Source organism: Apis mellifera, linkage group LG7 (genome assembly GCF_003254395.2).
Source record: "Apis mellifera strain DH4 linkage group LG7, Amel_HAv3.1, whole genome shotgun sequence".
Taxonomy (NCBI): Eukaryota; Metazoa; Arthropoda; class Insecta; order Hymenoptera; family Apidae; genus Apis; species Apis mellifera.
The window spans coordinates 6,883,098-6,901,202 of record NC_037644.1 but is presented as its reverse complement, the minus strand read 5'-3'; positions in this window follow the sequence as shown (position 1 = coordinate 6,901,202).

Genomic DNA, 18,105 nt, shown 5'->3' with positions numbered 1-18,105 from the left:
AACCGATTTAATTTTATGTTTTATAAGCTCGTCTGGAATATAATATTTTCAATTTATCATAATGTAATAAAATTTTAATAGAATTAAAACGCAATAAACTATGAAATTATATTGCATATACGTATTATAAAAAACTTTCTTTCAATTAAAATCATTGAGCAGAGTTAAATATAAGAAAGAAACAAAATAATATTTCAAAATAATGATGATTATTATTTTTTTTTGTAATCATTGTGTCATCATTTGTAATCATTATAATCGTATGTAATAATGAAAATTGTATAACATATATACAAGTTTATAAGTCATATTATTGACATATGTTCCATAATAAAGTTTATTATATATTTGTGCACAATCATTGCGGAACAATGCTGATGTTGTAATCTTGCACGCTTTTTGTTAGTCCGTCATTTATCCATGTCGATAATCAGTTTAATTGTAATTGGAAATCGGGCAAATGAACTGTAATCCGAGATCGAATGCGCTTACCAACCGAGACCACTTTAGTTGGATGATATAACGTAGATCGAGAATGACGCTGCTGACAATGCAAAACTACTCTATAGAGAATTAACGTCGCAGTAATTCGATATTTCAGCATTGTTTAAATATTTTATCATATTCTTTAACAATTTCATCATATACACATAATATAATTCAAAATATGAAATAATGTTAGTGAAAAAAATAGATATATATAATTTATTTTGTATATAAATAGTTGTATGTAATAAAATACATTTTTAAAAACATAATAACTTTTTTCTACAGATATGTTTATATATTTCATATGTATTGAATATAATATTGATATAACATATCATATTTACATACAATCAATACATACATATACATATGTATATTTTAATAGAGAAAAGATATAATGATAAAAATAAAAATATAAAATATAATAAAATCAGATTATTATTTAAAAAATTCAAAATTTTATTTCTTATTTTGTATATTGTACATGTTGTATAATATGTTTTGCACATATCTATCACATATTCTTTCCATATTATGTATATATATAAAATGTATATAAAATCTTGCAAATATATAATATTCATATAAAAATATTATATCTAAATGTTTCAAAAGAAATTTTAAATATAAAGTTTTACGATAAGAAAGAAATACTTACAATTATTCTATTCATATATTTTCTTACTTTTTTTTATTAGGACACTTTCAAGTTCATTTGAATATTAATTTTCTTTTTCCAAAGATAAATCTATATTTTTTTTTTTTTTAGATTTTTATTTTATGACGAAAAAGAGGAAACTTTAATATTTAATTATTTCTTCTATCATTTTTTTTTATTTTAAAAATATAAAAATGAATTTCTTTCAATTGTATAAAAAAATTGAATAAATATAACAATATATTTTTAATTTTGTGGTTATAACAATATATTTTTAATTTTGTGGTTATAACAATATATTTTTAATTTTGTGGTTATATAATAAGAAATAATAAAAAACAAAAATAATAAAGTATAATTTTATTTTTTTGCGCGATTTCTTTTAAAAATTACACATAGTTTTATAAAATTTCTGCATTTCTTTATTATTTTGTTCCTTAAATTTTCAATATTTATTGATCATATCTGAAATTTTACATTATAAATTCTTATAAATGCAGAAATATTATAAAAAGTCTTAATGTAAAATAAAAAATGAATTTTATTATATTATGAATTTTATTAAAATGAAAGAAACAAAAATTAAATTATTTATTTGATATAGTTAATTTTTTTACTTTGAAAAAATTTATTTTAATAAATAATCTTTTTAAAATGATAAAAAATATTATTTAATGAAGAATTAATCTGATATAGATAATATTTAATCTGATAAAGAAAATATAAAAGTCAAATATTAATTATTTATATAAATATTTAAGTTATATTATTTAATATTATATTTAAAGTTAAATATTAATAATATCAAAGTTTTTCCTTCTTTATTTTTGCATTTTACCTAAAAATATGTTATTTTCAAGATATTTTTAATATTTTTAAATAAAGTTTTTAATATATATATTTTGTATATAATTTTTAATAAGAGTAACAATTATAAGTAAAAGTAGAATTTATTTTTATTATGTAAGTTTTGTAAAACAGTATATTTATTTTTCTTCAGTGTATTTATTTTTTTATAGCATAATTCAAATTCTTTTAATTCAGCTACAAAAAATATTGCAATAAAAATAATGCAACATAATTAAAAAATTAATACTTCTATAATTAAAATTAATTTAAAAAAAATACTTTGAAACTTCTTTTTCAAAAAACAACGTATTATGTATTAAGTTACATTTCATCTTACTTTGATTTATGTATATTATAGTATTATAATTTTCGCGAAAACGATAGACCGATAAAATATATTTTATTATTTAGAGTATCAATTAAATTATTTGAAATATATTTGTTCAAACAAAATTAAAAAATCTAGAGAAGATGAAATTATAAAAGAATTATCTTAGAAGATAAGATTATAAACAATTTTTTTCTATATACAAAATATCCAAAAAATGTAGGAATCTGTGAATTGAAGATTTCTTATATAATTTCAAATAATATTTTTTTTTATAAAAACTTTTAGTTATCAGCATTAATTATAATATTAAGTATGATAATATTAGTAATAATTTTAGTATTAACAACTGTGTTTATATAAATAGCTAAGGTTCTATATTTGGCATATTTTGCTTTTAGATATATACAGACAAAATTTTATATCATAATAATAATTTATTACAAACATCTTAAAAATTAATTTTCAATTAACTAATTATATATATTTTTATTAATTATATATATAATATTATATATATATATTAATTATATATATAAATTGATCAAAATATTGATTTTTATATTTCAAAATTATCAAAATCGGAGAAGATATTATATGTGTTAATATCAATTTTTTTACTGCTAGAACTAATCTATGATATTAATTTTATCAAATCAAATTATTATTAGATTAATTTTCAAATTAAAAATTTCTCATTTTATAATAAAAATTTTTAATTGCATTTGAACAATAAGATAAATTTCAGAAATATTGAGTATGCCGGGTTTATCTCTGTTAGCTATCTAGAATATTGAACAACGGCAATCTATCTGATCTATCGAATATCCAGCAAGCCTGCTTCAATAAACGACGAAGAGTTGGGAGCAAAGGTTAGCGAGTAACAATTCGCGGTCAAAAGCCATGTATGCAGGATAACGGTATTAATTGAATATAACGGATATGCTATGCTCATGCGTTATTCTATTATCGAAGCAACTATTCAGTCTTTCGTGGTTTATAATTATCTCAACCATTCCCTCATTGCTATATTTACTCTTCATATCTGAACACATACTAATTGATGCTTTTGATACTGTAATTTTCCCTATTTATTTTTTTGTCTCTCGCAAAATTAATATTTATAAAATCTTCTTGAAATATTTTATTATTGTATAATAAAAATTTATTATTGTATAAAATTTTTATTTAAATAAAATTTTTTGATAAGAAATAAAGAAATTTTTTAAGATAGTAAGACAAGATAATAAGACAAGAAAAGTCTATATCTATTTTTCTAAAAAATATAGATTTTTGATCAATGTGAAATTTGGACAAATTGAGAAGAAAAGAATAAATTTAAAATTTTAATTTCGGATATTCATTTTGAAATAGTAACCAAAAACAACCAAACTTTATCAAAAAATTGTCATATCGTGTAATAAAGAGAAGATGTCTCGTTTTGTCTAATATATTTATAATTATCTAATTTGAATTTTTTATAAGATTATGATATAATAAATATTAATTGATAAGATATTAATTGTTAACGATATATTAATCGACATTTTTATAATTAATTTTTATATAATTATTATATAATATTTTATAATTATGTATTTATAAAAAATAAAAAAATTTTAAATATAAAATATTTTTAAGTTTCACATTTGAAAAAAAATAATTTTAATAAATTTGCTCAATATTTCATCATTTTCAAATATCTAGTATTTTAAACATACATTTATATATATATATATATATATATATCTTTTATTATTCATTATATTATAATTTATAATTTGAATGAGTTCTACGATATAATTACAGATTTAATTAAGTATTAATAACACATAAACATTAATTCATTCCTCTTATACATTATCTGTTATTCAAATTAAAATTTGTTCTAATATTAACTGAAAATAGAGATTCTTTGATATATTATATTAATTATTGATACTTATTAATCCTTTGCCATCGCATTAAATTTTTTAACAAAAACGCAATTCTAATAAATAAAATAGAATCCATCGAAGAATTTAATATTAACATTAATTATTATTATATTAAGAATTTAATATTAATAATCATTATTATATTAAGAATTTTATATCAAGATTATATTAAGAAATATTAATAATTATTATTATATTAATTTATATTAATTAACATAGAAGTAATAAATATAAAAGTTATAAAATATCAAGAATTATAAAAAAAATGACATATTTCAGAAAATTGTAATTATATGATAACAATCATCAAAGTATAATGTGGTAATTCTAAAATATTTAACAATGATATAATAATATAAAAATCTGCCATTAATTATTCGAATTATTTGTTGCATCGAATATTCTGATTTGGTTGGATTTGCATGTGATAATTTACTTTTATGTAATATTCATAAGAAACGAATTTGAATTTTATTTATATTTATTTTATAACTTTTATAATATTATTTATATTATAACTTTCTTTTTCAAATTTTCTTACTTGGATTTTTATTAAATTTTTTTTATTTTTCAATTTTTCACAATTTCTTTTTTTTGCTTTCTTATTTTTATTTATACTTTTTTCCTATTTTTCTATTCTTATCAATTTCATCTTTTCGTAATTACTTGGAAAAATTGAAAATAAAATAATTAATATTCTTAAAAAATAAAATTAGATAAGATTTTTTTTCCATTATAATAATTCAAATATTCAAAATTATAAATTTTATTATAAATTATTATTTTATTATAAATTTTTAGATATTTGCTTTTTCCTGTTTTTATAATAGATCTTTTAATTATTTAAAACAATATGCATAAAAAATGTTTTCAAAAGCTATATATTCTAAATTTATCATACCTATACACATTTTCTAATAAAATCTATAGTTTATTTTATCTCATTTATAGATTTGGATTTAAATTTAAATTATTAAATTAGATTTAAATAGATTTCGTTTTAAATCATTTTTTAAATATATTTAAATTATTATTTAAATTAATTTTTAATTTGTTTTAAAATGAATAATTTCAATTGTCTATCTAAAGACCAATTCGTATAGATAAGTTAAAAATTGGCAAATGTGAAGAATTATATTGACATTATTGTTTTTCTAGTATATAGCAAGTATTTTTAGTTGTTTCTTTATCCAACTTTCTAATGAAAATCTCTAATAACTTTAATAGATTCGATTCATACATTAATACATTTATTAAGATAAAATTTTTCTTTATATTTTATATTATAAAGGGAAAAAATATATTTTAAGATAAAATAATTATTGAACAATATTGTTGAAATAAAATAATTATTCAACTATGATGTGCTACATTTGAAAATTTTATAATTTAAAATTATTTAAGTAAACGACATATTATTTAAAATATTTAAAGTTTAATTCATCAATAATCATGAAAATATTTTTCCTTTAAATGAATTGAAATTGAAAGGTTGGAAACAAAGGAAAGCAAATTATAATTTACTAGCAAACTTTGACAGAACAAAGGAAACTTACATCGTATATTAAACAATAGATGTGCTATAACATATGATCATAGTTCATTGCGAACATTCATAGATACCTTTTCCCAAAAGTAAGAATCAAATATAGATGCATATAAAGATCGGTTTTATGTATTCATATATTAAATTATTCTCATAAGAAGGAAGAGCAAAAATGAGAAATAAACAATGGAATAATAAAATAAATATATGCTATCCACTGTTTGCAAATATTAATCCTATTTGAAGTTCGAATTCTAATCTAAACTCATTCTTTAATCAATTTCTTCATTCTTTAATCAATATTTTATTATTCAATTTTATCAATAAAATTTCAATGTATTCTTTATTTTTTATCTTCTGTTAATTGCATCTTTTTTTTATTATATTGCATATATATGTATGTATATATATATACATATAAAAAAATATGTAATTATAAATGACTTCAAAAATAAAGAAAACTTGGATATTTTATTATATATTTAATTTCTTTTTTAAGTGCTTAGATATTTAATTTTTTTTCTTAATTTTCGATTATGGAATTAATACATTATCATTATAAAATAATATCATTTTCAATAAAGAGTAATTATAAATATTTTTAGATTAAATTTATAGTTTATTTATATTTCATATAATCAAATATATAATTTTTCTACGTCTATATAATTTATTACTGTATAATTTTATTATTGTTTTATATGGGATAAAACAGATGTTACGAATTTTTTTTTTCGAAATTATTGCATCAATTTGAATTAAAATTTGAAATTTTCAGATATTAAATATAGAAGAATGTTCATTTTAATATAGATTATTATGAAATTATTATTATTAAATATTATAAGGTAGATAAATTTCTTGAGATGATTTTAATTTTTGTTATAGAACATTAATTTTTAATTCTGAAAGATATTATCAAATATAATAATTTTTTTTCTAAGGCATAACTTTTTTTCGAATAGTTAAAAAGTTATAATAAAAAATATTTTATGCAAAGAGAAAAAAGCATGTCAAAGATATAAAAAAATATATTTTTTTTGAAAATTATTTTATTAAATATTTAAATAATTATTAGATACATTAGATATTTAAAAAATTATCTTTCTTATTCATATTTTATGATAATAGCTTTACAAATATTAGATAATACAATTGCGTGGATTTTTCTTTTCATACTTTATTTCGTAATTGGTGTACAATACAAATTGATTCTTCATGTAATTTGATAAAAAAAATCAAGCGATCTAAAATAAGATGACCTTGATAGCTATGAGATAATTTATCTTTTCTTATTTTTAAATTTATTTCTGAATTGCTAAGGTATAATGGAAAAATATTGAAAAATATTGAAAAACAATTGTTGAAAAACAATTTATTATTATATATTATATTCAACGAAATATTTTCAAGAAGATATTTTTTCACGTTTTAAACATTTAATGAAAAAATAATCTCTGTTAAGACTCCATTAAATAAATATAAATCAATTATTTACAATGCATTCAAAGACTAACTGGAATAAAATAATTTTTAATAAAAAATTTTGAGAATGTTGAATCATTAATATAATATTCCAGTAATAAAAAATGAAAATAGTACTCTTTCTATGTTAAAAATTTAATTTGGACAATATTTTATATTGTAAAATTTATTTATATATATTATATTTATATATATTATTATATATTTATATATATTATTTATATATGATTTAATATTAGAAAATATTAAAAAGAAATTGTAATATTTTATTTACTCTATAAATATAAATTAAATTTAAGAAATATATGAATAAAAAAATTTATGTTCCAAGTATAGATTCTAATAATCAATATATTAATATTTGTTAGCAAAATGCAAATATTTATTTTAAAAATTTATTTTTTTTAAAAGATATTACACATGTATTTGCATTAACATTTATTCTATCTTATATGCATATATGAGCACATATATATATATGTGCATAATACTATATGAGCACTATATATATATATGTGCATAACACTATATGAGCACTATATATATATGTGCATAACACTATATATGTGTGTGTGTGTGTGTGTGTGTGTGTGTGTGTGTGTAATAAATATCTTTTATATTATATATCTTTTATATTAAATATTTTTTATGATTGATTATATAATTTTTATTATGATTTAGTATATTTATTATATTTTATCCAGATTATTCCTATAAATATATTTTATATATGAAATATTTATACAAATATTGAAATTGATAGGTGGTAGAAATAAATAAATGAGAATTTTTTAAAATTGCAAATAATATTATTAAATTTTTACATCAATTTTATTTAGATTCGATATAATAAATGATATTTTTAAAAAAAAATGAAAAAATTTTTATTAATTTTTATATTATTTTCCATTTTGATTAATAATTTTGTCTTCTTTTTCAGGAAACTTTTAATGCTTATAAACAATTTCCTTCCGCGAAATGTTGATCTAAATACTATTTTATTTCGATTTCAATATTAAAATATTTTCATATTTTCAGAATTTTGCAGAAATCAAAAGCAGACAATCGAAAAGAGAAAGATTGAGAAAATATAAATAATAGGGAAGGAAATTCTGACCTAACATTTGTAATTTTTAATTATAGAAAGATACTATCCTAAAAAAATGATTTCCTTCTAATTTATTAGATTTAAACGTTTCTCTTAGATAGCTATGTATATATATATCAATACAATTGATTGCAGTAAACATAAATTAATTATTATATTTTTTAGAAAAAATTCATATAAATTTCAATTCTATTAAATTGAAAACATTTCATGAAACTTTGCCTTTGATATGTTTTGTACTTTTTCACAAAATACTCACAATCTTTTGCAATTAATGTGTTTTATTTCTTATCCAGTCACGATTAAAAATAGATCTCTTTTTTCGCATTTTCTAACCGAATTACAAATTCGCAGGATGAAATTTTATTCATAATTAACTTATATTATATAAATCCAAACATTAATTAGTGCAAATGATTTTATACAGTTGATTTTGATTTCAAAAAGAAATATAACCTTTCATAAATCATCAATATAAAATAAATTAACATCAATTAAATATTTCACTTGGTCAATCCTTATCGATTCTTCGTCTAAAGCATTTTAAATAAAAAAATCTTCAGAAAAAAATTTGATAAATCATTTTTGGAATATTCTTTAATAATATCTTTTTCGTAAATTTTACATTTTTTCTTTTTACAATATATTTCTTAATTTTGTTTTTTTTTTTCGAAATGAAAAAATATAATAAATCGAAAATGTTCTTTTGAGTTAAACATTTCAAACTTATGGTAATCTTAAAGAAAAAAGTACAATTTTTCAAAATTTGATGAAAATGAAAGAATAATAAAAACGAAACGATACAAAACAATACTTTTTTTTATGATTACTCAAACAATACGCTTTGCAAGTCAGAATTGAATTTTATAATATATTTAATGTTATCAATTATTAATAAAAAAACTACATGAATTATGAGAAATACAATTTTTAAATGTATATCTCTCAATATATCTCTTAGATTTTTAATGTTTGAACTGATATAAAATTCGTATATAATAATTAGGAGAGTATTCGATAATTTTTTCCTATTTGGATTAATTTGTCGATATTAATGTGATGTCATTTTATAATTCTTATAACATTCTTATAACATTCTTCTATAACATTGCATAATCTTTATTCCTGAAACATAAATATTGTAAATAAATATTATTTTTAAATTTAATTTTATCATATTTAGTATTTTATAAAATTTTTTGAATGTATATTAATATAATATGATGCTGAAACTTATCTTTTAAACTGTCATGTATCATTTATTATTAAAAAATATATCCTATATAAATATTTATATCTTCTAAATTTAGATTAATTTTCTTTTAATTTTCTAAATAAGTGAATACTTATTTAGAAAAAAATAAAAAAAATTTAAAGCGATTTAAAATCAATTTATAAGAATCAAATATTCTGAAATTATAATGAATTAGACAATAGGAGTTAATTGATATAAAATGATATGAAATTTAAAATTGGATTCCTATTTATAAATTGAATTTGATTTAACACTATCATTTATTAATTTATATTATATTTATTTATATATTATATTATATTTATATATATTTATATTTATATATTATATATTAAATTAAGTAATATAAGTTTTATGAATTGTAATACATTCATATATATTTTTAAATATGTTCATTTCTTCATATAAAAAATTTCTCAATATAAATACAATTTAAGTAACTATAATTTATTGTATATTGAATTATTAATATAATGATTAATATAATGATCTAATCTATAATAAATACTTTTATTATAATGTGATATCAATATCGAAAGTCATATTATTATTACATTTTATTTTAATAATAATAATAGTAATATTTTTCTTAAGAAGTTATAGATAAATGAATACTGCTTTGTCTGCAAATAGACGGAATCAATATTATGTGATATAGAAGAGGCACTTCCTTTAAAAGATACGAAAGATATCTTCAAGGAATTTAATAAAGCACTATTGCTATCTCTTTATAAGAAAGAATCATGTAATGTGTCTTTCCAGAAGAAAAGCACATTGATTGCATCCACAGGTGCTACTAGATTATCAATAGTCTTCAAGAATTTATTCGATTCTTTAGTCGAACAAGATATGAGAATCAATATCAAACTCTAATATTAATTTGATCTATTAAAATGAGAATTCTTGTAAAAAATTACATAAATTTTATGTTCATTATACATAATCATACATAAAATTATATTTTTTTCCTCTATTTATAACAATATCAATTTTTTAATAATTAAAAATCATTTTGATTTTTTTATCTCTGAAAAAATTATAAACCAATGATTTCAAATTATTTTCATATCAAATGAAATAATGTTTTATCTTTGCTTGTTTATAATAATATATTATGTTATATAATATTTAAAACTTTTTATCATTTTACAATATATATTTTATAAGAAAATAATCTTTAAAAGAAAATAGGATTTTAAAAATCAAACATGATAGAAATAAAATATATTTTAGATATATGAATATATGATATATGAAATAAATATATGATATATGATATATAAAATTTATGTTTATCTATCATTATAGTTATAGATTAATGTAAAAAGCTTATCGCTCTAATGTTTATAAATACAGCAAAACTTATCCAGCATTATCCCTATTATTTTAAATGAATTTTAAATGAACTATTTGCATGATTAATCTTTATCTTTATTTTTTATTCTAATCACAATCCACTATTTTCTTACTTTAATCTTTTTTTTTCTTTTTTATTTCAATTATGTATATTAAAATAACGATATTTAATATTTTTAAAACTTCACTCAATCTTATGCACATTAAAATTTATAAATATTAATATGACATATAAAATTATATATCATAATTATTATACTAATTATAATATAATGAAATTATTAAGAATAATATTTTTCTTGAAAAAATAAAATTGAAAAATGAAAAAACAAATACTTTATTACCATTTAATATAATAATGTATATTAATTTCTTATTTATAATAATTTTTTAATAGTATTATTATTATTACTCAAAAAAATTTTGATCATAATATTAAAACATTATAATATTTATGCGATTGTTATAATTATATTGCCGATAAAATAAAAATTTTGCAATATACCTAATAAGTTTCTTTTTGAAATATATTATCAATCCTAATATTATATGTATCTATAGGATGTTAAAAAATAATTAAAAAATAAATTAAAATTAATTAAAAAATAAGAGAACATCGATTAAATATAAATTTCTGAAGTAATTTCAGAGAAAATTTTTCTTTATAAATTACCAAAAAACATCACTATATAGTTTATTAATAATTTATCATTGCAATAGTAGTATTAACATGCTGTCGATTGAGCAAAAACAAAGTAATAAAAATAAATCGAATTTATTCGTCATTTGAAATGAATAATGCAAAATTATAGATATAAAAAGATGAATATAAAATTTATTTAACAAACAAAAATATTTCCATTATGAATTTTTATTGTTAGATTTTTTTGCATTATGGATTATCGATTAATGATTATGACTTTTAGAAATTCAAAAATTTATGACATGATATGTGCTATTGAAATATTGAAACAGTTGAAGGTTAAATTAATTAAATTAAATAGAATTATATCATACGCGTGAGTTGATACACAGTATAGTAATATATTCTAAAAATATTCTTTTAAAATATAAAAAATTTTCAAAAATCATAATTTTTTCTGTTATAATGCAAATAATCTGTTATGTATAAATTTTTCTAATTATGAATCTAACATTTATTAAATAAATTTATTTTATAACCAAAAATTGATTGTATTCTTCTTTCACAATTAAAAAATAAAATAAAAATTGAATATTTAATTTATATTCACATTCATTTTCATATTAAATTTATTTATTATTCATATTTCAATTCTTATTTATTTTTTTATATTAGATTATTATAATAATTAGAGATATAAAAATATAACATAATTCAAGTACATATTAAATAAAGACAATATGAATTATAATTAAAGAAAAGAATTTTAGAATGTTTTATTTTATTAGAAAAAGTTTATTAAATTAGGAAATTCTCTTATTAAAATCAAAATCATTCTAATACCTTTTAAATTTTTTATATTTTTTCCATCAATCAATATATTTTTGTATTCTTTTTAAAAAAATATTAAATGTTAATCGAAATTGAATTAGTTTAGAAATTATAAATTTTATGCCAAATGCCCATAGATTCTTGTAATCAATATACTTGTCTAGACAAATTTTTCTATGTATGCCAATTAACATTTATTTCATATTTTAATCTTTTACAAAAAAATAGTACCTCAGAATTCATTGGAAAGATAGACTTGAATTATTAAAATAACTTATAAATAAATTTAAATTAAAAATTCTTATACAAATGAAAAAATATTTTTAGAATTCACAAAACAATATACAAGAGTTTAGTATTTTAAAATTGTAAAGTCAGAATTTACTAATTTAAATAAAAGCATCTAATATTAAAATGTAGTAATGCTGTAAAATTATAGACAAAATTGTAGTAATAAAAAATTAAAAAAAAAATTTAATTCAATTATCCTATTGAATTACAAATTACTATTGTTCATCAATGTTTTATATATATATAATAATTATACAACAAAATAAACAATAAATGTTAATTTAACGATACATTGCTTTCACTATTTTTTTTTGATCTTATATTAATTTAGTATTATACATAAATTCGTCAAAAATTATTTTAATGTTAAAAAAGTATAGCAGAATATTAATGTTAAGCATGAGTATAAAAAAAAGTGATTCAATGGCATATTTTTCAAAATTCAAATTCGAATTTTCGGTAAGTGACTAATTGTATCTATTTTTATTTATTTCTAACTTAATTTATTTGGTTATTAATAAAATTGTTTTTTATTTTAATATAAATGGTGATTTATCGTTTATTTTTTATTTTAAATACGTATTATATTATTATATAATATGTATTATATATACATTATATTATTCATTTGAAAAATTTTATATTTATTTCTTTATATTACAATTTTATTTTATACCATACTTATTTATTTATTTTGAATAACAAATAAAATTAATTATTTTAGCAAATAACTAGATATAATGTTTTTTCAATAAAAAAATATTTTTTTTATTCAACATATTTTCTCCACAAGTTGTTTGAACTTATTTATTCAATATATCTAATCTTCAATTAATGTATCTGTTCCATAAGTGATCAGTATTTTTTTTCATTAATAATTCAGTTAATAAAATCATAATAAAGAATTTATAAAAAATAATATTATTTGAATTATTCCAGAATTTATAAATTACTGATATTCTCTCATTTTTTAAATATTCTATATTTTCTTGTAAGAATTATCAAAGCATTTAAGAGCAAAACAGAATATATGCTTTTTTTTATATTTATTTTTCTTTGATATATTATATTACAAAAATAAATTTCTTTTTTAAAAATTAATTTTCAAAACTGAAAGACTTATAACTAAAAATTATGAGTACATTTTCTTTTTTTACTTTTTTAAATAAATTACTCTTGAATATCTAATTAAATATTTAAAATAATTGAAATTTATATAATATATATCAAATTTTTATACATAATTAATTAGATTTTATCTTATTTATTATTAATTTATTTCAATCATAATCAATCACAATCATAATCGAATAAATTTTATAATATCAACTTTAAATTTTTAAAAATACATGTTTTTTTTAGATTTTTAGTAATTATATTTATTAAAAAAAGTTATATTAAAATATTATATTACATTTACGTTAAAGTATACCGATAATCTTAATTTTGATATATTGTTAATATAAATTTATATATATTATTAAAATTGTTCTCCCAAGTAACTTCAAGAAGATTTAGCTTATTTAATGTAAATAATTATAATATATATATATATTATATATATATATAATTTAAATTAAAATTAAAATTTATTATTCATTAAAGAAATAATGTATTATTCATCATATATAATTTCTTCAAATATTTACATCGTTAATATATTTATATGTATTATATTCTAGACATTAACTGCTGCAATATGTAAAACCAAAAAATTGAGATCGCATATCGTCAAGATTATATATACACGTACAAAGTTCAATATAATAATAACAAAATTTTTGTTAATATTATACTGAAAATTATAAATTTAAAGCAAATCGGATAATAACCATTGTAATTTTTAATATATAAGTTTTTAATCAATTTATCATATCTAATTTATTGTCTCAATAATCAATACAAAGCTAATATCACCATTATCTGAAGAATAATTATGTTAAACATACTCGATATGAATAGATATTAAATGTAGTGTATACTAAATATATTATAACTAAATCGTTATTAAATTACTTATATTTTCACTATCTGGATTTTATCTTTTGCCAATATCATTCATAGATGAAGTTCATTGATAAGCATTAATACATGCTGGATCAAAATAGTTATGATAGTTTTTATTGAAAGAAAATTTTTACTACAAGTTATTTTTTTATTTATTATATATATAATCATTCTATATCTATAGATTTTACCAATTTCAAGAGTTAATTAGATAGTTAGTTAAGAATTAATCATATATATAAGATATTTGTATAAATATAAACATTTTTGGAAAAATCATATATATAGGATATTTGTATAAATATAAACATTTTTGGAAAATGAATTCTTTTTATCAAAATGATAAAAAAAAAATTCAAATATATATAAATCCGATAAAATTTATTTAACAAGTTTTAAGCATTTTAAGATTATGTTAAATGAAATGAAATAGCGGCAGAATGAGAATTTAATTGAGATATGGTAATATCTTATTGCAGTATTATTTTTTCAATAAAAGAATTTATATTCCCTTCTATAGATATATAACTAATTATTAAAAAATTTTAATGTATTTTGTATTTTAATATACAATATTAAATTACAAATGCAGCAATGTATAAAAAATAAGTATTGTGAGTCATCATAGTGACCTACAAATTCTACAAATAAAAATTTTAAAGGAAGCATAATTCACAACGAAAAAAACGATTCAAAAATCTCATAAGTTATTTTATTCAATATTTTTTGTTTATATTTTTATTGAAGTCTTGCAATGTAGATAATATTCAATTGATAAGTCAACTAGATATTATACATTAGTTCGCGAAATATGTAAAAATTTAGCAAGGAAAATGTTCAAAAAAGTTTATCAATTCAATATGATTTTCATTAGCTAAATCAGTAATTTATTGATCAGAAATTAATATTATATCATCAGAAATCAAATCAACTTCACAATGAAAAAAATATTGCTTTCTTCTTCGATAATAACTCTAATAAATCAAATCGAATAAATCAAAAGAAAAAAAAATCATATAAATTCAGGTAAATGATTATATAACATAACAAGATTTACTGATGGATTGTATGAATTGAAACGCAAATTATGTTTTTTGAAACATATGTTGAATAATATCAATATCACAATATGTTCAATAATATCAGCATCAAAAGAATGACAAAATTTTTTGCTTTTAATGTTTAAACATTAGAATCATTGAGACTTATAATTGAATATTGAATTAATTTAAGTGAACTACTTAGTGAACTACTAACAGTTGGGTGATAAGAGTTCAAAATAGACAATTCCTTTGTAATCCCACCAAACTGATAATAAAATCTTCTTTTGATGAATACCAGCTTTTGATGTTGTTTGAGCTGGTTCACGTGGCCTACTTCACGATCTTTTCCGCTTGATATTGTTGTAAACAGCCCATTTTTCATCGCCAGTTATCAGTCGTTTTAAAAATGGATCATTTTCATTACGTTTCTTTAGCAAATCGCAACTGTTAATGCGTTGCGTTAAATGCTTTTCTTTCAGTTCGTGAGGAACCCATGTATCGAGTTTTTGAACATAGCCAAGTTGTTTTAAATGGTTTTCAATGCATGTATGTGATACATGAATCTTCTCTGCAATCTCACGAGTTGTACTGTGACGATCCGAATCGATTATTGCTTTGATTAGGTCGTCATCAACTTCAACTGGACGACCAGAGCGTTTTCCGTCTTTGAGTGAAAAATCACCAGAACGAAATTTGTCAAATCAATTTTTGACACTGTTGTTCTTTTAAAGCTTCGTCGCCATAAACAGCATATAACTTTTTGTGAGCTTGCGATGCGTTTTTCCCTTTGCGAAAATAAAAAAGCAAAATATGACGATAATGTTCCTTTTGATTTTCCACTTTTCAACGAACGCCAAACGAAAACTACGCAACCGATCAAAAAACTTTTTTTACTGATTGACAACTGAATTGCCAACTATCAAATAACAAAATGTGTTTTACATTTGGACTACACCAATAAAGCTAAAAATTTAACTGAAGCCATCTATGAGTGAAATCCGCAATTACTTAGTTGCCAACCCAATAGTAATACATTAATTTATATTCTATATTTAATAATATTTAATAATGTATATTTAATAAAGTAAATATTAAAAATCACTGAACATTTAATTATTCTATCAAATTAAATAACTTATTAAAAACTTTTTATTTTTGAAAAAGATTTTAAATCTATTTATATATATATATATATATGTGTGTATATATATATATAATATGATTACAACAAAATATAACGTAAGACAAAAATCTTTGATTAATTTGTACAGATTGTGAATCAAGCTGATAGTATATGAAAATTGTTATTATTTTTATGAAAATAACAAAGAAACAAATAAAATATCACATAAGATGAAATATATGTATATTTATAAAACTGTTCAAATGAAAAGTTCAAATTAATTATTCTCTAATAGTTGAACTTCTAATACTTTTGAATGAGATTCGTTTATTTTTTTCTTTCTTTCTATTTTTCTTCTTAATTAGACTTTCATTCTAAACTTATTATATTTCTTATAATTATGAGACTCTAGATGCAATGACTTGTTTTTCAGCGGTAACAAATAGCAGCAATTGCTGCTGAAAATGAAATCTTTTTATTTATATTGAAATTGAATGCATTTATTCTGACAATATATTTGAATTAATTGACAAATTTTAGTAGAAGTTTTATTAAATCATTGTAAAATTTAGTGATTATATATATTCGAAGTTGATTTAATTTTAAATTTCTATTTTATATATAAATATTCTGAAGAAATATTCTGTAAATATTCTGTTAACTCCAATGTATTCTTGGAATTATGATATATAGTAATGAAATTGATTTATTATTAGTTTACTATTAACAAATTCTTATTCTATTTTAAACCGATCAAAAACAATATTCATATATAATAAAGATTTATATTTATTACTAAATTCACAAGATTCTAAAATTCTAAAGTCCAAACAGTTCTAAAGTTCAAAAGATTCTAAGATCCAAATAATTTTGATATTGAAAGTGTTCTGAAGTTTTAAAAAGTTTTGAAATTGAAAAGTTCTCTTAAAACTCATATTTTCTATTCTTCATATTCATCTTACGAGATCGTGGATCTTTGGTGTGATACATAAGAAATAAATATTACAGTGAATCAGTTTCCTGATTGAACGATACTTTTAATCAAAGGAAATTTTATAGAATGAGACTAAAAGGATATATTCGATCGAGTCCATTGTTCTCAGAAAACTGAGAAGTATTTGTAATAATTTTTTTTAATAATGCTGATTATTGAGAT